Source organism: Erpetoichthys calabaricus, chromosome 2, assembly GCF_900747795.2.
Source record: "Erpetoichthys calabaricus chromosome 2, fErpCal1.3, whole genome shotgun sequence".
Lineage (NCBI taxonomy): Eukaryota > Metazoa > Chordata > Cladistia > Polypteriformes > Polypteridae > Erpetoichthys > Erpetoichthys calabaricus.
Genome location: NC_041395.2, coordinates 68,414,805 through 68,440,817, shown reverse-complemented (window position 1 = coordinate 68,440,817; position 26,013 = coordinate 68,414,805). Strand labels below are relative to the sequence as shown.

Here is a 26,013-nt window from a genome sequence, read left to right as displayed (position 1 = left end):
CTGTTCACTGTCCCCACAGTATATTAATAATGCAGTCGAAGTTTGTGAAAATAGGAATGTTAATGAAGATGGAAAGCTAAAAGAACAAGATGATTTTGAGATTATTCAAACTAAGCCTGGAAAGGCAGTATTTGTTTTGTAAAATTGATATTTTCCTCTAATAACAATTTTACATACAGTAGTTCTTGCATGGAGTATGGCTACTGTATTTATATCTACCCAATTGGCTTTTGGTCCCTTTCTGAATTGAATTGCCTGAATGGTTACAACACTACACAAGTTAAGCACAGCACCGGGATGCTGACCCCTGTTAACTTTATTGCCCCTTAGTAAACTTTCACTAGGATTTAAAATTACTCTGTCTGAACAGTGTGCTCCATCTCGCTATATGAATAACTAATGGTATTTATCTATTTACTAAGAAAGTTGTTACTTTTAATCCAAGTTCACTGTTGTATTTGTTGAATGAACTTTCGTAGACCTGTGGAATAAAGGTCTGTTCTGGAATTTTGTGCATGACCTACTTTTAAGGATGAGTGATTCACAACAGTTTTCATAAAATACATGGTACTGTATTTAAAATTTAGTTTACTCAAGTCAATTGAAAACCTATGTTATATAACAGCATATTAAATTGTCAGCGTCTGCTCTCATACATTGATGTTTGAGTGTTGTGTGTGTTTTGGTCCTATTATTGGTGGCAGCAAGCATTTATCAACCTTGTAGACACAGGTATTAAAGTGTGTTTTGCTGATGGTAGCGAGTCTCTGGATTGTCTATATCAAGGTGTCCTAAAGTTGTACTTTTTGATACTTAATTTTTAATCTTGGGCTATAGTTATAATTTACTGTTAGTTGACTAACTTTAGCCTGTAAGGTCTAATCAAGTCCACTTCTCTTCCGTCAGTCCATTGCATCAGACTGTTTTTAGACATGACTGGCAATTTCTCGATGTTTGAATACTGGTGGTGATTGACAGTACTACTGGCATATCAAAAATGGAAATTAATCTGGTTTACTATTTTGCTATTTCAGATTTATTTACTTAGTATAGTGTTTGTCTTACCTGGATATATTTCACAAACTAGTGAAAATATAATACATATTCAAAGAGAACAGCATCACACATTAAGTGTTTGTTTTTCATACAACATCAGATATGCAATGTCGTCAGTATGAGCAGCTGTTAAGTAACCTTTTGTCAGACTTTTCTGAAAGTACTTTTTGTAGTACCCACTAACCTGCCAGTTTCAGATATGCTTAAATATTAATTCTTGAGTATGGCATAATCATTTTGCAGTTCATCTGTTTATGCCATCTTTCTTTAAATAATGTTACCTGGAAGTATGGGTATGACAACTCAATCTGTCATACTGTATATGAGAAGGGGGGCCTGTTCAGTTCATAAAATATAATACTCGCAGATATTGTCTTGGTTATGGGTATTTTAGATTTTTTTTTTTTCTAAATCTAGTACTGTGACACTGAACAGGCAACCAGAAACACATGTTCAGTAACAAGAAAAATGGACTATCTTGTAGTTATAATCTCCATCAGATAGTCTTGTTTTGCATCTCACATACTATACTGATTCAGTGCTTAGAATATTATCTCTTTCACTCTCCACTGTTTAGACAATTCTTTCTCTCATCCACTGGCATGAAATCCAGTAAAAGTAACACACAAAATTAGGAAGATCCAATTCTTAGCAAAGTGAATCCGTCTTTATATACTGGCTTGATGGATCCCTGGTATATGACGATAATGTTCTCAGTGCTGTGAAAGAGTATTTATTGCAGGAACAAGCACATACCTTTTGCCTGGTTACCTTCCTATTAATAAGTAGGTTTCTATATTTTGTTACTGAAGCTCTGTCAATATCTGTGGTTTTGAAAACTATTTTTCAATGTAAGAATTTTTTTGGTCACTTAACCATTTTGCTCTCCTGTGACTGATACTTATGTGCTTGTAATGGTTACTCCATCTTTCACTGGCTAAAGCACACACAGCTTTTTTTTTTTCTTTTTCTTTTTCTTTGAGTGCTAACAACTTTGAGCAGTCTGTAATGCTATGCCCATCAATTTGCAAGTAAATGTTTCTGTAAAGTCATTCTGGTTTGAAAGGTACACAACTGGCTTTTGGGGGCATTATCAAGTTAGTTATCTATGAGCATATCTTCCTACTCCTGAAGAGTACATCAGCGTCCTGCAAAGATGGAACCTAGGTTCTTGTCCTTTTTTTTATAAAAACCCTGGGAGATGACTGTCTCCTTTCACTTCGTGTATATTTACTTGCAGTTTCTCGAATTGAAAATGTACACTCCTGGGGGGGGGGGGGGGGGGGGGGGGGAATTAGGAACACTATTAATATTAGATGTTGAAGGCATTTCTTTGAGATTTTGGTCCATGTTGATATGGTTGTATCAAGCAGATTTGTCAGCTACACATTCGTGATGTGAATCCCATATTCTACCCCATCCCAAAAGTATTTAATTGGATTCAGATCCGGTGACTGACTTAGAAGGCCACTGAAGAACGCTGAACTTGTTGTCACGTTCATGAAACCAGTTACATTTGCTTTGTGACATTGTGCACAGTCATGCCTGAATTAGCTTTTGAAAGATGTGGAAACTGTGGCCAAAACCGGAGATGCATATGGTCAACAACAGTACTCAAACAGACCATGGCATTCAAGCTATTGATTGGTGTTTAATATTTCCAAAATGTGCCAAGAAAACTTTTCCCCACACCATTACACAAATACCACCAGCCTGGACTGTTGGCAGAAGACAAGTTGTCTGCATGGATTCATGCTGTTGGTACCACATTCTGACCTTGCCATCGGTTTGTCTCTGCAGAAATCAGACCAGGTTAAGTGTGTTTTTTTTTTTTTTTTTTTTTTTTTTTTTTTTTTTTTCTCCTCTCCCTAATTCTTCAAGTGTCCAGTTTTGATGAACTTATGCCACTTGGGATCCATTTCAGCCACCCAAGAACAGAAACCTAAGGTGGTGGAATGTTGTTGTAGCCCATCTGCTTCAAGGTTTGTCGTATTGTGCATTCTGAGATACTCTTCTGCTCACCACAGTTGTTCATACTCGTTATAAGTTACGGTACCCTTTTTGTCAGTTTGAACTAGCCTGACTATTCTCCTCTGAACTGTCGTCAACAATGCTTTTCCGTCAATAGAACTGTCACTCACTGGTTGTTTTGCTTTCCACAGTATTCTGAGTAAACTCTAGAGACTGCTGTGTGTGAAAAATCCCAAGAGATCAGCACTTGCAGAAATGCTTAAACCAGCCCACCTGGTGCCAACAACCATGCCACTGTCGCTCTCTCAGATCACATTGCTTCCCTGTTTTATTCTTTTTGAACATTTACTGAATCTCCTGAACTAGATATGCATGATTATGTGCATTGCCCTGCTACCACATCATTGGCTGATCAGATAATATAATCCTAATTTGCTCAGTGACTGTACATCTTACAATATTTCACACTTCCATTCTCCATATTTTACTATTTGTACCACAAATGGCTACACTCTAAATACTAGTAAACTGAAACAAACTGTCCTTTATATTGGTAACAACTATTGACTACATTTCAGTTTTACATGAATAAAAATGTTTTTGAAGTCCCATAGGAAAAAATTGTCTGTGTACTAATGAGAATCAATTACAATGATTAAAACTGACCAAATTTTAAAATTCAGCTCAACAGAGGTTCATTTTAAAAATGCCCAATGCTGATGAGGATAAGTACTTCAAGTCCTACTCTATCATTGGTAATTAGTTTTCTGATTTCAGTCTCATCATTTAAACTTGAATCATAGCAAGGATTAGAGCCTGACGATTTGTAAAATTTCTTTTTAATTCTTTTCTAGCATCAATTTCTAACAAACACTTCAACTAGAGAGGACTTTGATTAAAAAATAAACTCCATGTGTTCATGCATGCTTTTGCTGTAAGCATCTGTTGGAATATTTGTGGCCTTTTTGTTGGCTTGAGCATCTTCATTGGGCACCTTGACAGTTGGATGTCCTCAGAACTTGTGATTGGGTTATTTTTGACTTTTGCACCATTCCCTATAAACTCGGACTAGCTTACAAAAAATTTTTAGGAGTGCTGCTCTGTCTGAGATGCTGAACTTCCACATCTGACCCCAACAACTATACCAAGGTCAGAGTTGCTTTAGTCAAGGATCTTTTCTGTTTATTGTTTAGCTATCGTTCAACTAAAAATTCTCATTACTGAGATATGAAGTCTAGATATGGCACTTTTCAAATATAGTAGCGATAATGTGATTTAATTAAAACCAAATGTATAACAAAAGGAATATATGAAAATTTTTAATTGAATTACAATAAATGCATACCCACAAAAATGCCAGTCATATTTAACATTTGCACTCTAAAAAGGCATGTTCACAAAAACAAATTTAAGTGTATCACATTTTGTAAATTGTCACAGTAGGTTTGCTTGTTTTTTTTGTTTTTTTTTCTCCCCATTTAGCAGAGTTAAATTTTGGTGTCCTTTTCACAAATTCATGCCAAGTGCTTATTTGTTGAATTGAATGTATGAATGTTTGTCTTGATTTGAATGTCTATTTCTTTAGCCCTTGGTAGATTTGCTTCTTTTAACACACAAGATTGAGCACGGTAATTGGCTGATTCAGGGTTACCTTGCCAAGGGTATTTACCTTTTTTTAACTGTCATTGTCCCAACTGCATATAGGTGATATTAAATTGGAGATTTATTTACTCCAGAAAGCAGACCATTTCTGTAAATCTTCAAAAATGCCCTTAGTTTTTCTATATCTTATGAGCAGTTTCTAGCATTTGCCAGGTGTAAAATGAACTTGCATTATCTACTAGACAAGGTTTGGTTAAATTAATAACAATGCAATTATTACCCTGTTTAGTTGTAAGTGATTAAATCTTTTTTTTTTTTTTTTTTCTCCCTCCATTGCATGTTTATTTTTATTTTTTATTTTTTTTTCCCTATTTCTCAAGTTATTCAGCTTTACTTATGAGGAAAGACAATAAAATAGAGGCTGCTATGGTACAATTCAAGACTAAAATGAGTAATAATTTTATTTGCTTGTATATTCAGGTTTGTAACCTTTTTTCATGTCTGATAGGTATACCCTAAATGCATTTACGGAGTTGTTGAACTTTCTAATATTTTAAGAATAAACTATAACCAATTTTTGTGTGGTTTTTATTTTGTCTTTGCTCATAATCACCACTATGATTGTGGAGTTGAATGTGCATTTTGAGCTGTAACACTAGGGGTTAACACTGAAGAAAAAAATGTGAATAATTGAAGAGTATTTTTATTTTTCTACAAGCCTTTTATTACATTTTTAAAATTATACACACAGTGGATTTAGAAAATTTTCATGTCCCTTCACTTTCTGTGCACTTTTTCAGTTTAAATTATCCATCCATCCATCCATTGTCCAACCCGCTGAATCCGAACACAGGGTCACGGGGGTCTGCTGGAGCCAATCCCAGCCAACACAGGGCACAAGGCAGGGAACCAATCCCGGGCAGGGTGCCAACCCACCGCAGGACACACACAAACACACCCACACACCAAGCACACACTAGGGCCAATTTAGAATTGCCAATCCACCTAACCTGCATGTCTTTGGACTGTGGGAGGAAACTGGAGCGCCCGGAGGAAACCCACGCAGGCACAGGGAGAACATGCAAACTCCATGCAGGGTGGACCCGGGAAGCGAACCCGGATCTCCTAACTGCGAGGCAGCAGCGCTGCCACTGCGCCACCGTGCCGCCCGTTTAAATTATCCATTTCTGCCTATCTGTCTACACTCTATCTCATAATGAAAAAGTGAAAAGTTGTTGACAGGATTAAAAATGTATTAAAAAATGAAATCTGTCATCTTATATAAGTATTTGGACCCTTTGCTGTGGCATTCAGAATTATCAGGTGTGTCTGGTTTGCTTTAATTTGTCTAGAAGGTGATTGGTCTTCATTTAGAAAGGCAGCCCATTTCACACTACATGTCAGGACAACTGAGCCATGAATTCCAAGAATGTCTATGTAGATCTTTTGAGATCAGATTCTGCTTAGGCATAAATAAGAGCAAGGAGGGTTCTTGGGAGCACAGTGGCATAAATATTTGTGGCCTAAATTGTGAATTTGAAGCCATTTGCAACCACCCAGACTCTTTGTAGAGTTAGTTGGCTGTCAGACCAAACTCAATAACTGCAACAAGGGTCCATCTTAGGGAGGGTAGCAGTGAACCTAACAGAGCTTCAGAAGTCCTTTGTTGAAATGGGAGAACCTGTTGTAAAGAGAACCATCTCAATAGCACCTAAATCGTATGTTTATGGTAGAGTGGTGAGATGAAAGCCACTTTTGAGTAAAAGGCAATTGGAAAGTTTTTAAAGGAGTCTGAGAACATGAGGCAAAAGATTGTCTGGTTTGGGCAAAACACCATGTGGCTTGTCTGGCTAAAGTGTCCTTACAGCGACATAGCACAAGGAAGACTGAACAAATTTAAAGGAAAGATGAATGCAGACAAATGCAGAGAGGTCCTTGAATAAAACCTGCTCCAGAGTTCATGTGGCCTTAGACCGTGGTGATGGTTCACCTTTCAGCATGACAATGACTCAAAGGATAACGCCAAGACCATGCTGGAGTAGGTTCTGGACAATTCTTGCTGTCCTTGAGTGCCCCAGAAATAAACACCACAGAGACCTAAATGTGGCAGTTTAGATGCCTAACATCCAACTTATACACCTAAGACGATCTGCCAGAAATAATGGGATAAACTGCTGCTTGTACAGATTTATTCAAGACGTCTTTAAGCTGTAATTGCTACCAAAGGACCTTATATAAAATACTGAATTAAGGGCATGAGTACTTCTATGAATGAGAGATTTTAGGTTCTGACTTTTAATAAATGTGTTCCTGAAAACATGTTTTCACTTTGTCATTTTGAGATATTGAGTATAGATTTGTGGGCAAAATGGCAGTTAATTATTTAAATTTAAATGTACCACAGTTCATAGAAAATGGTCTGCAGTTTTTTCTCATTTCACTGTGTGTTTGTCTATGGTGTTATCAAATTATAATTAACAAAAGACACTGTTTTCACAAGTCTGCAATATACTGATTTACCACAAAAGCGCTTTTCACCATCAATGAGGTTTTTGACTTAGAACTTAAGCTATGCCCCCTCCGAGGAGTGACAGATTTGCCAACAGGGAAGTGTAGCTACAAGCACTCTTGCCTCACAAGCAGAAAGTACTGGGTCAATTCAAGTCACTTACATTTAAAAACGTTTTACTTATTTTTGTCATGACAGTAAGCAATCCACGGTATGGCCAAGTGATCTCTGGAATTTATTGAAATTTGGATTCACAAATGTTTTTGCCATTAACACCACTGTCACAACTTGCTCAGCAGTCTTTCTCTGTCATAAGTGAAGCTGAATTCTGCAAATGACTTGAGGTGATCATAGCACCAGATCACAGCAGCGTCTTTCCATAACAAATTGGGATTACTGCTCATATTTACTCAAAACAGTAATTTTTCAAAATTTTTTCCAGAAGGCTGTTAAAACAATACATTGGGCAAATCCAGGAAGCACAGGTATAGCTACATAAATCACACTTGCAGTTTTTGTATTTATATATTTGTTCCATGATTATTCAAAAATACTATACATATTTTCTTGAATATCAGAGCATAACTTGGGGATTGTCAAACTTCGAGTATGCAGCATGCCTTCTTGGTACATTGGCATGGGAGTGCCTTGCATAACCTGCTATATTTGAGGTTCTGTAAACCACCTTTTTGATGTCTGAAGTTGACTTTAAAGCTAATTGGTTGAAGGTGAATGAGTGGGCTACCTGTGGTGCAGAATGAGTGGCTACTATCTTAACAGGGTATAATAAAAGGATCTTTATGTAGTGCAGACTCCTCTCATCCTGCAAATGGCTGCCATTCCCTGCGAGTCTGTTTTCCCAGCTGGACATCTCTGCACAAAATGGTTCATACAGCCTGATGTGTGTTGCTTGCTGAGATGTAAAGTAACATTTGCAGAGCCACTGTAGTTAAAATACTTAGGCCTTGCTGAGATAAAGCAAATAGTTAAATATTATGAACAGTCTGAACAGCAATTCAGATCATTTAGCAGTGAGTAGTTATTTCCTTCCTAGAACTGTTTTAATGACATTTTGACATTGTTATAATGCATAACAGTTTTATGAATATAAGTGTGGAGCGAGTTTGTTAGAATGAATAATAAGTTGAGTTTGTAATTTTTCCAAGTTTAGAGTTTGTTGTGTTTGTTTTGTTTTTCAGTTGCCCGTTTTCAGCTTGAGCCGTTTATTGTGTTGTTTTGCAAAGTTAGTAGTGGAGATTGCACCATATGGTATTTTAGAAAACTTTAAATTCACCCATCTGACTTGAAGCGTTTTATTGTTTGACATTGAATCTCATTTTTACCCAGTTGGTTTCTGATTATGTGATTATGTGATTGCTTTGCAATTTAAAAAAAAAAAAAAACCTTATCCCTGGCTTCATGCCAAGAGATGAATCATGGCTTTTTTTCTTGCTTTCACTGCTTTTCCAAATACATTTTTTAAAATGTTTTCAAACAAAATGCAGGTTTTTGGCTCTGCTTTTATGTGCTTATGTTATTTGGCTATTCCCCCCCCCCCCCCCACTTACACTTCCCAAATTTAGTGTTCCCGACTCTGCTTAGAAATACAAAAGAAGTACTTGGGTTTTGATCTAACTAGCTTGTTTCAAGGTTTGTTCTTTAATGTCTTGTTTATTAATTGGACTTGTAAATAAAGTCCCATAGGCCTCACGAACTGTGAAATAAGCAGTTGAGGAAGTTGGTGGATCAAAGTAATTGCCTATAGATTTTTTTTATTCAGCTTGTCCTTTTATTTGGATATACAGTGGAACCTCGAGATACGATCACCTCTGTATACGAGAAATTCAAGATACGAGGAAAGTATGAGCAAAAAATTCAGATCTAAATACGAGCATTGGCTCGCGCCACGAGCCAGGCTGTGGGTATAGTTCGCGGCTTAGCGAGGGGGCGTGGTAGCTGTAGCGAGCCGCAGGGCGATCTGCAGTGTGGGCGTTTCTCACCTAAGTGCACAGGTGGGAAACTGCCCACATCCATGATTGTTCCTGTGGCTGATGGGCTGCAGCTGCCATGTCCTCCCCACATATATAGAGAAGCACGAGCCGGTTAAGGGGGAGAAGAAGTACAAGAAAAGAGAGGACAGAGAACGGAGGTGGCAGGAAGCAGCAGCACCAGTAGGAAGTCAGTGCGGGAGAGCGAGCGAGTGCAGGCTCGCGTGTAGCTGAACAGGCGAGCCAAACGGCTGAAGCAGGACGGTGTAGAGAAGGTCAGCTGCATTAAGAGTGTCTCGCCTGTTGCAGAGCCCGCATGGGAGAAGCAGGTGAGACGCTGACGCTAACAGAGAAGAAGTACCGGGGATTGTCATCTGTTTTTTAAAGACTGCTTCCTGTTGACGTTTTAACCTCGCGTTAAAGGATTGTTATTCTTGTGTATTTTAAACCTCCACTTCACAACTGTTTTAAGGATTATTTAAAGATTTATTGAATGCTCTACTGCACTTTGGACACCTGTTTTGATTCTTTTAATAATCAGTTATATTATTTACCAGTGTTATTTATTAAAGGTAGACTACAGTATATATTATTTATCAGTGTTATTTGTTAGGAAAATTGATTTTTATGTTAATATTTTTGGGGTGCGGAACGGATTAACTGGATTTCCATTATTTTCAATGGGGAAGTTTGTTCTAGATACGAGAAATTCGCTATACAAGCTCGGTGCTGGAACGAATTAAACTCGTATCTAGAGGTTCCACTGTACTTAGATTTTTTTTTTGACATTTTAACAGTTTCTACTTGTCAACCAGTCAGCTGCATTAAATCTTAAGTTTAACACAAAAACAGAAGCTATTTTTTCACTTAGTTACTTTTTAGGCTAATTTACGACTACAGTATACATCATGAATGAGTACACCACCCTGAAAACTAACAAATCCAGCTATCTCTCTTTTTAAGTAACAAACATTTGAAGTTCATTTTTAAAGTAGCTTGTCAGCAGCACTGGTTTATCAGTTACTAATGAAACATGTTAATAGTAATGAGGAAAGTGATTGTGATTTTCATTAACAAAATGGTAGTATGTCATGTTGTAATACTGTGTATACCCTGAAAACTGCTCAAACTAAAATCAAAATGTCTGTCTGAAGCTAGTAAAGGATAATTGATCAGTAGATAATCTATTGGACCAGAACCATCACACTTAAGCAGTTAAGAGTTGTATTTAACCTGTTGAAGGATGGCCAGTCTTAATGGTGACAATGACTTCATGTGGAATACAATTGTTTTGGAGACTTAAGGAAAACGTCATTACACAAGAAAAGACAAGATTATGGGAACATTTTCAAAGCACTGTTCTAAGCCAAAATACAGTATTGAAGTGCTGCAGCAATTCAAAAAAGTGTGGACCTGTGACAAGCACCCTGAAACATTCAAGCTGTCCCCTTGTGTTGAGTGTTTCTTTGCTGAGAAAATAGCAAATCAAGTGCTTCAGAGCTGGCAAAAGATGTGGAAAACCAAAAATGGATCATCGGTTTCATCTTCCCTTCTCAGAAGGTGGAATACGTGGTTATAGTCCATGTAGTAAGCCACTTCTGAAGCCTAAGCACAAGATGGCCTGTTTAAGCCTTTGTCAAGACCTACATTTACAAAGGTGAAGGCTTTTGGGAATCGGTTCTGATGAGACCAAAATCTTTTTTTTTTTTTTTTTTTATATCTGATGGTGTCAACTGTATGTCCTCCTAAGGGAAACAAGTACAGTGAGACATGCACAGTTACTACAGTGAAGAACATTGGTGGTACAGGTCTTATATTGGGGATATGAGTGCTGAAGATGTCGAAGTGTACTTCATTCATTACATCATGAGTTCACAGATGGTACTGCAAAATCTTCAAAAAGATGCTGTTTTCTCCACACATACTGATTCATCAGGCATTTTTTCAACATTGCTGACCGTAAACATTTATACAATGCCACTTCTGCATTTAAAAAAAAAAAAAAAAACAAAACAAAAAGTGAGCAGCAAAGTGCGAAGATGGAAGAGTATGTCACCTAACCAACTCTATTAAGTACCTCTGAGTGACGCTAGTTACTTAACATTCCCCATCACAGACCAAGGCACTCAACGAAGTCATTCTCCAAGAGTGCAACAAAGTACATGTGACAGTATGCAGTAAACTTGTAAACTCAATGCCAAGAGGGATCAGTGCAGTACGCAAAAGTAATGATGGACATGCTAAGTGGTAGAATATTACATATTTGTAGAATTTACAAAGAATGTACTAATTTTTGCTGCAGTTGATTTAAGCAGTATTGCCTGATTTTTTTTCTTATTTTACAGATACTGATGACTTCTCTTTCTGTGGTGGTGTTGCTGTTTAAAATTTCTTTCCATTAGTTATAGTGGTCATAATTTAGATGGACACATTTCTGTGTTGCAAGAGGTTGTACTCATTTATGCTGTACACTGTAACCTGCCAGTTTTCTGTCTCTGAAGGTAATTCCTTTGTCCAATATATACTTGGAACATCATAAACCACTAACATAGTATTTGGATCTATTCATGTTATTTGCAAACTGTTTGAAGTTTGGTTATTTGGTCAGTTCGTGAGTTAAACCTTAAGCCCGCCATTCCAGGTAGAAGTGTTTAAAACAGTCCTTATTTCGAATCAGATAAATTTTAAAATATTTTCAAAATCATTGTACGAATAAACACCATTTTTTTTCAACTTGGTCTGCATAACTCCTGTTTCAAGTGACCTTCTTGTCCATGTGGATTTGTTTCAGTGTGTGTTGTTAGCAGTGTACTTAAATGGAAAATATTCCATATTAACAAATCAGTTATCTAACCATAGGTAGTCCGTTCAATACGGAATATACTTGAACTTAATTTAAGAATGACATGTGAATTTACTATTAATGTGCTTGCTTTGTTTGCGTCTACTATCCAGGCTATTTAACCTTTACTGTAATAAAATGCAGGGTTTTGTTTTTATACTGGATTTTTTCTATTAAAGTGAGTGAATCACAATGTGTGTGTTTTATAATCGCCACTGTCACATTGCTGTTCAGGGATGTCTGTGCCTTATGTCTTAAAATGGTAATATTATCCTTTCATGTACCATACTTTTAATTGTTGCTTTGGCATGACTGTCAATAAAATTGTTAAATCATACTTTTGAGTATTTCTCAAATAAATATAGTTTTCATCTCTATCCTTTTTTTCTATTAACATTGTGTCCTTTATTTCATAATTCCAGGTTTGTTTCTATTTTAGTACTAACACTTTGTGTTTAAAGGTAATGTGATTTGTGTTTGATTTGAAAGTTTGTTTTTTTTTTCCCCAACCACTGTTATGAAAAAATATCATGGAGTGGAGGGAAGAGAGACAGGAAAAATGTTAGAGTTATGAGTGGTATTTATCAAATTATCTGAAACTGATCTGATCATCCTTTGTTGAGGTAAAGTTTGATTCCTCAGCCTGCTGTACAAGTCATTTTGTTTGTGCTTCAATATCTTTTTATAAAGTCAGACCAAGAATATTGAAATGAAAAAAAAAATCTATCTAAAGACAAGGCTATTAGATAGTTTTATACCATTAAATACAATGAAATTCCACATAGCACAAACTTGCTAATACCATATAATTACATTTATGTCAGTTTTTCTGAACACTTGCAGCAAAAAAGATATTGTATTCTCATGCATGTACATATCATTTTATATCTGTCTTGGTAAATTTCCTGAAACAGGATAGAGCAACATGACACTTTTTTTGGATCAACTCTGTAATTGTACTGTTGGTTTTCAGTACTCTAGCCACCCAATTAAACTGCCTAAGCCTTTCTGTGACTCTCTTGGACATGTTTTCCAGCCTCCAAAACAGACTTGATCAAAATGGAAGAAATATTCAGGTGTTACAATGGTTACTGTAAACATTAAGGATTTTCATGTCCTTTGGAATCTCCTGCAAAGGAAATCACTGGGTGGCACATTCACTTACTTTTTTATATGTTTATATAATTAAAAGAATCACTTCTTCACATTGTTTTATTTAATTATGTTCCTTAACAAGCCCCCACCCTGAGGTGTGTGTGCGCGTGTATAAAATCTCAATTACAAGACTGTCTGGTATAGCAGCTAGGTTTACAGTCATCAGATTACTTTGTTACTATACAATAAAGACAGGAAATTACACAACTGGCTATATTTAATCCAGGAACTTAATAGGATAATCAGGGCCTTTGTAATTATTGTCACATAAATTAAAAATTAAATCAGAAAAATGTACTGATTTTCAAAATGCCAAAATGTTAATGGTTATTTGTGGGATACATGTGTTGATGCAGGAGTTCCATGCCCAAGACTGCAAATATTTCCTGGTAGCAGGTATATTTCTTAGGTGACTAATCGGAACGTGGCTGCTGCACTTCCCAATTCTACTTTCCTAAACGGTTAACTCCCTACAGGAGGAAAACACTTTAGATACAAGAAAGCACTAGTATGTAATTATTCCTGTCTATTGAATCAACAAAAATCTGGCACTATATCACCACATTATCTTAGGTGAGTGTGTGTATAAATAAGACTGATTTTAAAGGATTAATCTTGTCCATCAAAGCAAGCAAAGTTTAAATTTAAAACATTCATGTAAATGACACTCTTTCCAAATGTCCTGCGAGTCATCATAGTCTACTCATTAAAGTTAACAGTAGGCAGATACTTTTTTTGTTAATGAGTGATTATCGACCAACCTGAGAAATGTGCTGTTGTAATGTAGCATGTAGCTGATGAAAGCATGATTCTAGGCTTATCTAAAGGGCCTACTTCACTTCCTAAACAAAGTTTCCTCCAGCTTGGATGAATCTCCATTCAAAATTGCACCCTTCTACTGAAGCATACACTGTATATAATGGATTGGACCATAAGAGCATGAAGAAATATTCTACATGATAAAAGTCATTTCTTGTTAGTATCCAAGAGCCAAGAACTGCACCTGCAAGAAGGTTCAACCAAGCTGAAAGAAACCTTTTTACTGGTAAGTAAATCTGCTTGTTAGACATCGGCAGTTTTCGTTGCAAGTGTATTGTGTGTGCTTATCTTGCATCTGTTGTTATAAGAAGTAGTGTAAAACATTTCAAAGTAATTTACTTTAAAATGTAGTTAAGGAAGACTCCATGACCACCAGCAGTATGCACTGACTAGTGTTTGAGATGTAAAAATACATAGTAAGGTTTTACATTAAAATTAGCTGACTAGAATTCTGGTTGATGCTGTCAGTTAAATTGAAGATATGGAAGTAATGTGTGCAGTTGATTGGCCAATGCATGTTATTTTCAGACCTTTTTATAGTTTTGTCTTTGTGTGGCTTGCAATTTAAGGGTTGCAGAATTGTAAAGGCCAGAGTATGGATTACATAAGCATTAGGTAAGAAAACCCAGAAGTATACAGTATGTTTTCAGGTAGAATTACATAGATTACTTGGAACATATTTTTCCTCTATTGGGGCTAACTGGCATACTTTCCTTGTCCTAGACGTTGTCTATTTAGTCTGTAGATCTACCTATAGGAGATGCCCTTGTGTATATCAGTAAGCTTTTTCTGCTCTCCCATTTTAGCGCTTAACGTATTAAATGGCAGAATATTATATGGTTTTGAGTTAATAATAGAGGAAATAAAGTTGAGTAATTTTGGTATGACTATTCATTTGGTTCTACTCTTAAGCAGCTTGTTAGACCACACTGGCATTCTGCAGCTTTGTTCCACTTTAGTCAATATAATGCTGGGTAAATAGGTATCTGTATCAGTGTTGGGAGTCATACACAAGAACCTTGCTAAGAGTAAAAATCTCCTGCCTCACCCAAAACAATCTTATCTGTACTACTGAGTATATAGACGCAAAAATCTCACACTTGGACCGTCAGTGTAGGCAATCTTTTGTAGAGCTAAAATTCAAAATGCATTTGCCCGTAAGATGTTAACCAAGTGACATGGGTCATTATGAAGACTGGAAAGATGAATTTCATTTGGATGGAGTGTTATACTGTATCTGTATACTGTATTTTGTGAGACATTACATTATTATAGCACTATGACTGCAAATCATTTCAATTTTTGTGTTTCAAGCTATTCTGCTCTTTTGACTGAAAAGTTTTTTCCCCCCTTACAAATGAGTGGATATTCTTGGGGTTAACTTGAAGCATTGTTTCCTGAGGAATTGTTTTTTTTTTTTTACAAATTAGAGTGTTCTGTTTTTCTGTAGCTGTTTTAATGAAAACTAGTGTAGTCTAACTTGTCATGAAATTCAGAGATACAGTATGTGAATGCTTTGTTTCCTATCTTTTAGTGCCTCCAGTGGTTTTATTTTAAGACTTAAGTTGCAATTCCATTTAACATTTTAATCCCTTACTGACATTTCCAATAGTGTATAGCCCATTTCATAATATTTCATCTTAACAGCAGTTTATTCTTTATGTATAAAAGTTTTAAATAAAATTAAAATTGTAAAACCTTCTATTAGTTTAGATTGTTAAAGGAAAATTTAAGGTGTGAATGCTTTTTTTATTGAAGCATTAATATGCACATGATTTTCTCATAATAATAATAATAATTCATTACATATATTACAGTATCTTATGACACCTTTTTTAAAATTGTCAATAGAGGTTAGGTAATATGTAACCATGAGAACCAAATATTGCAATGTGTTAAGGAATTTTGGCATTAACCTTTAGAAGCATCTATAGTTAAAATAGTGTTTTTTTGTGAGTTTTCAATCTTTGCCTATAAGTCATATAAAAGGATGCATTCTTTCTAATGCTAAAGTTGATCCTTTCATGGTTCACAAAATTAAAGCCATATCTTTGTGTAATAGTGAACTTTTTAGCTTTATAATCAATATCATATATTGATTGTTAGGCTTATTATGCCCTTCTAACTAATTGCGTCTCAGGTTCTTGTTTCTCCATTTATGACCAATTTTATGTAATTGTTGCACATTAATGTAATTTTAATGCAATCCTGCTGCTAAGCACCTTTACTATAAAAATATTTGTTTTTGTGCTCATACAAATTTGCTTTCTCTGTCTTCTTATAAGGGCAACATTTGTGTCCGTTTTAAGGTAAATAAATAATGTTAGTAGACATTTATGTATGTTTTATCACAATTTTAGGTTGTCCTCACTTTAAAAAACATAGAAAAGCAATCTGAAGATCTGCATGTTGAAAGTGTTCTTGAAGTATCACTATGTCATCATTTACTTTTAACTACTCATTGTGCCTTGTCTGCAGTAGTTTTAGAAACAGCAATAATTTGTATATATCTTGAATAAAATGACTTAGTGAAGTAAAATTTTAAATTAATGTAGTTTGTGCTCTTTCTAGTGTTCTTTTTATTCTCTTCTTGCCATCTGCCCATTTCCCAGCACACTTCATTTAATATGTTTACAGTTAGGCATTATCATAACGCTAAAGAAAAAAGCGATGAGAGCTGATGGTTGACTATACCTACTGTTCCTTTAGTAGGAGAACAGGTGCCTGCAAGCAGAACATATAATGGTACAGACTGGACGTGGAAGATCACCCTCTGTTTCAACACACATGAAGACTGAAAAAAATCATCCAAATTCACTGTGACTATAAGAAGATAAGCTTGTAAAATGCACCAAGATGCACTTTTGTTAACTGAAGATGGACTAGTGTGCAGTGCTGGTGTATTTTGCCAAATAAAACCCTCCTAAAATGCTCTGTTGTCTAATTTTGATGTTTATGGAGGAGTACATTTTAAGAAATACAGCACTGCCACATTTCCAAGTTACTTACTAGAGACTTGAACTGTGCTTAGGTATGGACTTTGATCCCATGGTCAAGGTTTAGTAATTAGAAGTAACAGAGAACAGAGGCATTAACTACAATCTTTTGGTTGTGAGTTATGATCTCTTGTCATCTTGCTAATGGACATGTGCAACTAAGTAAAGATACCATGCTCAAAAAAAGCAATCATTGCTGAAGTCCTCTTGATTATGGTTGAGGGAGTTTGGATTTCCCCCGTATGAAAGCCCAGTATTGGTAAGTTTATTTCTAACCGCTCTTTTCGCAGTAATAACTACAAGTAATAATTGGTCTAGATGTATTAACAGTAGACCACTTTTGACAACAATATACACCTTAACGTAGATTTAAAAATTTGTGTTTCAGGTTTATTCTTTTCATATCTGTTACATTTGTTTAGTAAATTAAAATTATTCAAGAATATGTACTTATTTTAATTTTTTGGGTGTCAACACTTAAAAGTATGTACTGTCAAAATACAGAACAGGTGCTTACTGAAAGTTAATGAATAGTAAAGTCATTGCAGTGTGTTGTGTATTTTCTTTATTCAAGAATCAAATTCTAGGTGCAAAAATGTAAAGTTTGTGGCTTAATTAACATTTTACATTTTCTTTGGCATAAGTTTTTGATCATTTCACAAAATATAGATTAAAATTAAATAGTAAAAAACATATTCTGTACGTCATTTGATCAGACCAGATGGGGAAAAAAATATCAATGGATTCAAAACATTTATTTTGTTTGTTGCCTTAGGTTTAGGGATGGATATTTCAGTTTTTTTTTTTCCTTCCTCAGGATTTTTGCAAGGCAACAATTGTTTGTTTACAGATATGTTAAGTGTTTCATATTATTTAACATTGTTAATCCCATTTAGGGTTACAAGGTGACAAGAACCTGTCTCAGCAGAACAAGGTAGGAAACTGCCACGGATAGGGCACCTGTCCATCCCAGGTCTCACTCTTGTGAACACTTATATATATATATATATATATATACACACACACATTCACTCAGAGCGGCTAGTTTGGAATTGCCCAGCAACCTAACCAGCATGTTTTTGGTGGTGTTTGAGAAAAATTTGATAACTATGGAGGAAAACCGGCACAGACATGGGGAGAACATCCATCTCCACACAGATGACACCTGGGCGCAGGATTTAAACCCAGAACACTGGATGTACAGTACAGCAGCTCTTCCTGCGTAAAGGCAGAGTTTTCCACGTAGTTGTGACAGATGTGGTTACATAGATTTTAGTGTCGGTTATTTTAACAATATAAAGAATGCTGCCACTAATTTACTTTCTCAATACACTTTTTTTAAAAGAATGAATTGTGCCAGATTTTGGAAGGTATTTTACACATTAGTTTGCTAGATGTGATTATGAGGATAACAATTCATATATTCCAGCTTTCTAAATGTATATACAGTGGTGTGAAAAACTATTTGCCCCCTTCCTGATTTCTTATTCTTTTGCATGTTTGTCACACAAAATGTTTCTGATCATCAAACACATTTAACCATTAGTCAAATATAACACAAGTAAACACAAAATGCAGTTTGTAAATGGTGGTTTTTATTATTTAGGGAGAAAAAAAAATCCAAACCTACATGGCCCTGTGTGAAAAAGTAATTGCCCCCTGAACCTAATAACTGGTTGGGCCACCCTTAGCAGCAATAACTGCAATCAAGCGTTTGCAATAACTTGCAATGAGTCTTTTACAGCGCTCTGGAGGAATTTTGGCCCACTCATCTTTGCAAAATTGTTGTAATTCAGCTTTATTTGAGGGTTTTCTAGCATGAACCGCCTTTTTAAGGTCATGCCATAGCATCTCAATTGGATTCAGGTCAGGACTTTGACTAGGCCACTCCAAAGTCTTCATTTTGTTTTTCTTCAGCCATTCAGAGGTGGATTTGCTGGTGTGTTTTGGGTCATTGTCCTGTTGCAGCACCCAAGATCGCTTCACATTTAACCATTAGTCAAATATAACACAAGTATTTCCTATTTAAGTGATTTACAAACTGCATTTTGTGTTTACTTGTGTTATATTTGACTAATGGTTAAATGTGTTTGATGATCAGAAACATTTTGTGTGACAAACATGCAAAAGAATAAGAAATCAGGAAGGGGGCAAACAGTTTTTCACACCACTGTATCTTATGCATTCATTACAATTAAAGCAGGACATGATAGGGAGCAGATGCATTTACAGTAATTTAACATACATTGTTGTAACTGAAACAATTCATTGCAGTGGTATGGTCATCTTTCCTAAACTTGGATTACCTTCTGGGTGGATATGTCTTTGTCATACATTTCTGAGGAAGTTATGCTGTACCAGCATGCACTGTACACACACACTTTGGAAATAAGTTGGTATAGTAAGCATTTTCTTCTAGATAGGGTGAACTGCTCGTGCCCTTCTACAAATCTGACCCACTTTCCTCTCAAAACCACCTTCTGGGTGGATATGTCTTTGTCATACATTTCTGAGGAAGTTATGCTGTACCAGCATGCACTGTACACACACACTTTGGAAATAAGTTGGTATAGTAAGCATTTTCTTCTAGATAGGGTGAATTGCTCGTGCCCTTCTACAAATCTGACCCTCTTTCCTCTCAAAACCTGTCTCCAACGAATGGCTTGGTGTGTATGTGTCTCATTCTCACCATCTCACCCAAATACTAAAGATGTTCGGTTAATTGGGATCCTAAATGGCCTTTTTAGTGGGATTGTGGATGTGTGCATATGTGTACTGGGTCCAGAGTTGTTTCTGCTTTGGAGCCAAAGCTGCAAAGACAGGCTGAAGTTCATGTGATTGTGAACTGAAATTAAGTGGGATGGATGAGCATTTGATAAGTTGATTGGGTAAATTACATGGGATATGATGCATGCTGCAGACAGGATTGTGAAAGTAAAAAGTAACCGAACACAATATTTGTCTTATTTAAGTAAAAATAGCTGTGTTGTTTACTGTTCCAGCAGCAATGAGTATAAAGCAAGAAGCACATGTAATGGGTCATTTGCAGGGCTTAATCGAACAGGCAAGCAGAAAAGAGTATGCTTTCCTTATAGGTTTCTGTCACCAGACTGCACACAACACAAATTTAACTAAACATATTTATAAAACGCAGAATAATCACAGGGTTTGTCAGATTCAAAGTGACCGATGATTTCTACCTATTTTGTTTTCCGGCTTATTGGCATCAGAACACTTTGATAAAGGAGAAATCCAAAAGATTACCTGCCCATGTAAAAGTGGATTTTTAAGAAGTGGTTCTGCCTTAAAAAGGTTATTCACCTTGACCTGCTTATGTGTGTGCATGAAATGCACTCACTTTAAATCAGATCACTGCATGTTTCCCTGCAACTGAGATGGGCTTAACTGTATTTACATAGAATTGAGTCATGCTTGGTTTTATTTTCAATGAGGTCAAAGATCGCACTGGAAAGTATTTAGGTGTCATCTTTCATAGTCTTATTCCTTAAATTATCTATTTTGAAATCACTCTTTTTAATATGTATTTTTGTCATTTTAGTAATGTTTAATTTCATTGATTTAGATACATATTGTTTTCTGCCAAGCATGTAGAAGGAATTCCTTAGATATTGTTCACATATTATTTTATTTGGATTTCGCATATTAACATTGATGTGGCATTTTTGCCACAAATTAGTCAATATTGTAATAGAATGCAGTTTCTGAAACCTCATAAATTCAAAAATAAAGGGACTTGGTTTTGAACCTATTAAACTATCTTTAGTCATGCATATTTAAGAATCCATTGAGCAATCGGGACATCGTTTTCAATAAAATTTTGTGTTGCTGCTGGACATTCTTTTTGTACATAGCAAAAGTATTAGGTGTCAATGCACATTAAGTTGCAAATCTGCTAAATTTAAATGCAAATTCAGTTCCACCTTCCCAACCCTATTGAGCAGGCAATAGTTATCCCCTTCATATAAGTGTTCTCTTTGGAAAAGACCCATTAAATGTGTGTAGATAGCAATTTCAGTTGCAACTAAAGGCCATTTCACATTATGTGATTCCCATCTATGGGGACAATTGTGGTATTCTCCCACAACCACCAGTGGTGTGATCTGACATATTCAGAGTCTTTGTCCAACCAGTCCGTATTTGTCACTGATAAAAACATACTTTTAGATTTTTGTCTAAATCGGTTGGAAACATGTATATACCCCAAAAACTTTGAGAAAGTAAAGTTTATTTAATTACAAATAGTTAAAAATGCAAATAAAAACAATTCTAAAAACCTGTATTTATACTGGTCTAGTCAGAACTTGATGGGAGATTATTTTTATGTTGCTAACAATATTTTGTTTCTAAATAAGATGGTTTGTTCAGGCTATCTTGCTTATTGTGTTTCCATTGAACGACAGTACATTTTTGTTTAGGTTTAAGCAATCTGTTGAAAATGTATTAAATAGATTTTATGGAATTTTGTTGTTGACAGCTTGTTTCCATCCAACTTAGTTGTAGTGATGTATATGGTTTCTGTAATGATTGAAGTTCTAGAAAAATAGTTCTGTTAATCAAGGTTTGCTGTGTCACATGAAGAAAAATTTTTGTTTCTTCCCTGAATTTCATGTATATTCAAAAATTGTGTGCAGGTACATGAAGTAATCAGATATTGCTAGATGAGTTAATTGCTCATGAAGGAAAGTATCTATGTATTCTTTCTCATCCACACATTACCATGATTATATTCACTGCAGAAGATGGCCATCTATACAGTAGATCTGCATACTTAATCTGATACATTTGTTTTGGCACTCTTGTTAGTGTACATAATACAGCCATATTCACCACATCAGACGTATAATTGTGTATAGAACTATTTCAAGAAAAATCTTTTCTATTTTTGAAAGCAATATTATCAACATTGTACATTATGGAAGCTATGGATATTACGTTTTTTGATAGGCTGTATATCATGTTATAGTCAAGACAAATAACATATAAAACCTGAAAAATGGCACTTAATTTACTCATAAATTCTGAGATTTATTTTAATTTTCCATGCCTTCCACAATTGCCTGGTCTAATTACATATAATCATGAATGTGCTCCATGGAATATTGAATGAGTGGTATAAATCTGATTCCACTTTTAAATAGCTGGTTTGGAATTACTGGCTATTTACGGAGACTACCTAAAATAAGTGTGCTTAGGATAATCATATTGGCTTGTGCTGCGATTAGTAAGCAATTGTAAAATTACATTGTTATAAATAATTACAAAGTGCACATTATTTAATAGTATGTGCATTTAACATTCTTCCTGTGTTTAATGTGTTAGTTTTAGGATATCTGGTGACAATTAAGTTATGGGCACTGCTTGCATTAAATGACACATTTTTCAAGTTGACATTATTCCTAACATGATATACATTTGCTATGCAAAATTGTGTTCTGAGGTTAAGCTCTTGCTGTAAATTAAAAAAAAAAAAAAAAAAATCTTGCCCTTACTGGTACTTTACAATGAATTGCATTGGGCACAGAGTAAAAGCTTAAAAAGTTGTGAAACAAGTTCATTTTTTTAAGTCAAGATAGTTGCCAAGTATTGATCTTCTTCTTGCGTGTTTCCGACACATGTTTGTGACAACACAGGATCTGGAAATCATTTTATCACAAATTCCTTGTGCATTTTTCTTGTGGTAATGATAGGTTTTCTGTTTGCTTGTGATTTTTCTCACATAAATAAGGAAGTAAAACAAAATCAACCATGTGGCACGAAGGTTTACTGTGATGTGGTTTTTAGAGAGGAAACTACCTCTAAGGTTGTTGTGCAGATAGACTAAACTCGAAACCTGTCGTGCATAGCTAGTCATTTTAAAATGGCTGAATCTCATAGTATTTTTTCCCCCAAAAAAATGACACGTATAAACTTTTATAATGTGTGCAATCACAAGAATTGGGTCAAAAATTGGCGTATTTGTTAAGTTTTTAAGGTCTTACCCTGTGCCCCATAGCATCCAATGTGAAGCTCCAGTGCAGGTAATATTTTTTTTAAATTTATAGAAAGCACTTAACTTTATAACACAATTTCATGTGACAAATGCTTTACAAACATTGTAGATATGTAATAACTTCATTTTGAAAAATGCCAGACTTATCCGTTACTATATCACCTGTGGCATTTTAGCTAAGGTTAAGTGTAGCCAGTTTCCTTGATCACTTTAAAGCTTTAACAGAGTCATTATTTATTTACTAAATGTAGTTGATGGATTCAGAAGAAATACCCATCCTTGCAAACTCCTTAATTAAGTGGTCTGTGTAAGTGGGAAAACCCTTACTTGAAGATAACAAGCAACCTGCACAACACTGATTAATGAGAGAAAGTACTGACAGTTAAATTACTGGGCGCAAAGTTCAAGGTCATCCGTAAGAGTTGTGGAAAGAAATGCAGAGAGAGCAGCGTTTTTGTTGATTCTTATCTACATCTCTTCTTTGTGAAAGGCTCATGTTCAGTGGTAAATGGTGACAAATTTAAAAATTTACAAAAGCTACAGTGTTCTCTGGTCAAAATGTGGAAACATCTCTAGAAATTCCCCTGCCCCTTCTGACAGATTCTGTTGTAAGAAGACCTTGTGATTTGGAAGAAGTATGAAAATTTCCCCTCTATGAAGTAGGATTGTGTTATGTATGCTATGACAGTGCTTTTTTGCAAAAGGAGAATAAGGCGTTTTGGAATTGAGGTGACAACTAAGGGAGCCAAGTACATTTTTGGAGCACATCTACAAGCAAAATAATGATCCCAGTTATATTATGGATACTGGCTTTTGGATGTTTAATGTGACTATCCATTACCAGATGGACCATGGCTAGTACTGAAAATATGCAGAAGGACTGTAAAGTGCGTGTTTTCCATTCAACTTGATAAGCCTTAGGGGGATTTTTTTTTGGGGGGGGGGGGGGAAGCAATGTACTACAGTATTATGCTTACTACATTTTTATTTTACATTTGTAGTTGGGATGTAATGGGGATGGAAACATTTTACTGGTGACCATTTTGTAATTGTAATATTTTGATGAATACACTATTGTTAGTAGGACTTGGCAGTAGGAAATCTGGAATTTTGTGACAAGTTAAAAACTATACTCATTTGTCTTTTGTTTTGTAAGGTTAATTCTAAAAATGAAACAAAATAAAATGTCTCAATTATTAGCTTAAGATAATTAAATTGCTTTTACATCCTTATCCCTTCAGACCAGATATATTTTTTGGAGATTAGCTAGTAGGGATCTGTTTTGGTTGAAGAAAGATTGGATTGATCCACATGTTATGAAATGTCTTGTCCCTTTGGGCATGTGGCCATTAATCTACAATTACAGGAGATTCAGAAAGTATAGAGATTTTTTTTTTCACCTTTTGTTATTTTGCAGCTGTGTGCTAAAATCGTTTAGATTAATTTTGTTCCACATCAAACACTCATACCTCAGAATGACAAAGTGAAAAAAGAATTTTAGGAATTTTTGTAAATTCACTGAAAATAAAACTATTTAGACCCCTTGCTAGGACACTTGAAATTTGTAAAAGTGTATCCTATTGTATTGACCATCATTCAGATGTTTCTACACCCTCTTTGAAGTTCACTTGTGGTCGATTTAATTGATTGCACATAATTAGGCATACACTTGTCTAAGTTCCCACAGCTGACCTTGTGTATCGGCAAAAAAGTCATGAGATCGAAGTAATTATCTGCAGAGGTTAGAGAGATGATTGTGCCAAGGCTTAGATCTGGGGGGAGGCTGCAAAAAAAATCCTGTGGCATTGAAGGATCCCAAGAGCACAGTTGCCTTCACAATTCTTAAATGGAAGAAGTTTGGAATAACCACAACTCTCTTTAGAGCTGGCCACCCGGTCAAACTGAGCAGTCGTGGGAAAAGGGATATGTTAAGGGTGGTGACCAAGAACCCAATGATGACTCTGGCTGAGCTCCTGAGAACCAATGTGGAGATGATCAAAACTTCCAGAAACATGGCCAACAGTGTAACAGTTCACCAACATGGGCTTTATGACAGAGTGGCTAGACAGAAAGAAGCCTCCACTGTAAGTGGCACATTGAAACCCATTAAACTCTCTGACTGTGAGAAACACGATTCTCTACTCTGTTGAAATTAAGATTAACACCATGTTCGGAGGAAACAAGGTACTGCTCATTACCTGTGAGAAACAATTCCAGTGCTGTTGGTTTTTTTTTTTCAGTGGCAGGGAACAGGAGACTTATTAGGGTTGAGGGAAAGCTGAATGCTGCAAAGTACAGAGATATCCTTAATCCACTGTATGCGAGGCAAGGTTGTTTGCTCTTTTAACAGTACCTCTTAGCTGTTTGAGAATTTTTTTTCTCCAATTAGGCCATGCTGATTTTGGACATTATATCAGTAGAGTATTGTCATTAAGTGCAACTATTTAATTAAGCAGATGAAGACATTGTTAAATGTATTCTTTCAGAAGTAGTTTATAGATCAGTAGTACTCCACAAATGTCTGCAGCAGCGCTTGGAAAACACTCAAACCATATGTAAGGTATTAAATCAATTTCTATGTGTTATAAATTGCAGACTCACTAAATGCTGTTCTGTACAAAGTAAAGGTATGCAGTTTATTCTGCTAGTACCAGAGAAATTTTGCTTCTAATTTTTAAGTCTTGACTCTTCAAAATATAGAGAAAAACCTCTAGCTCAATAAATAACAAAAAAATGAAATGTGTTTTGGAATTAGCAATGCACTTAGGATCAAACCTGGTGATTATGAATATTTTTTAAGTCTATAAGTTTAAGTGTCTAATGAATAAGATGCATACATTAACCATGTCCTTGTTAAACTAGAGCTGCCACAGCTTTGTGTACTGCTTATACAGGAACTGGATAAACCATTGAGATCCTTTGATATTAAAGGTGCTGTAAACGCTGCAGAATGAGAAACTTGCTGGTCTGGATTGTTAACCAGCAAAAAAAAAGTACAAAAAACTGTTTAAACTTATCTATATTTGAGGAAGCTCAGCAAGAGAATTATGTCCACGCTTTTTAAT

The 26,013-nt window shown here is 35.6% G+C and overlaps 1 protein-coding gene across 1 annotated transcript in view; it reads left to right on the top strand.

Annotated features, from left to right (window-relative positions):
• cstf3 (cleavage stimulation factor, 3' pre-RNA, subunit 3) overlaps positions 1-26,013 on the top strand; it is a 122,022-nt gene that overhangs the window by 20,844 nt on the left and 75,165 nt on the right. The gene's annotated exons all lie outside the window — the stretch shown is intronic.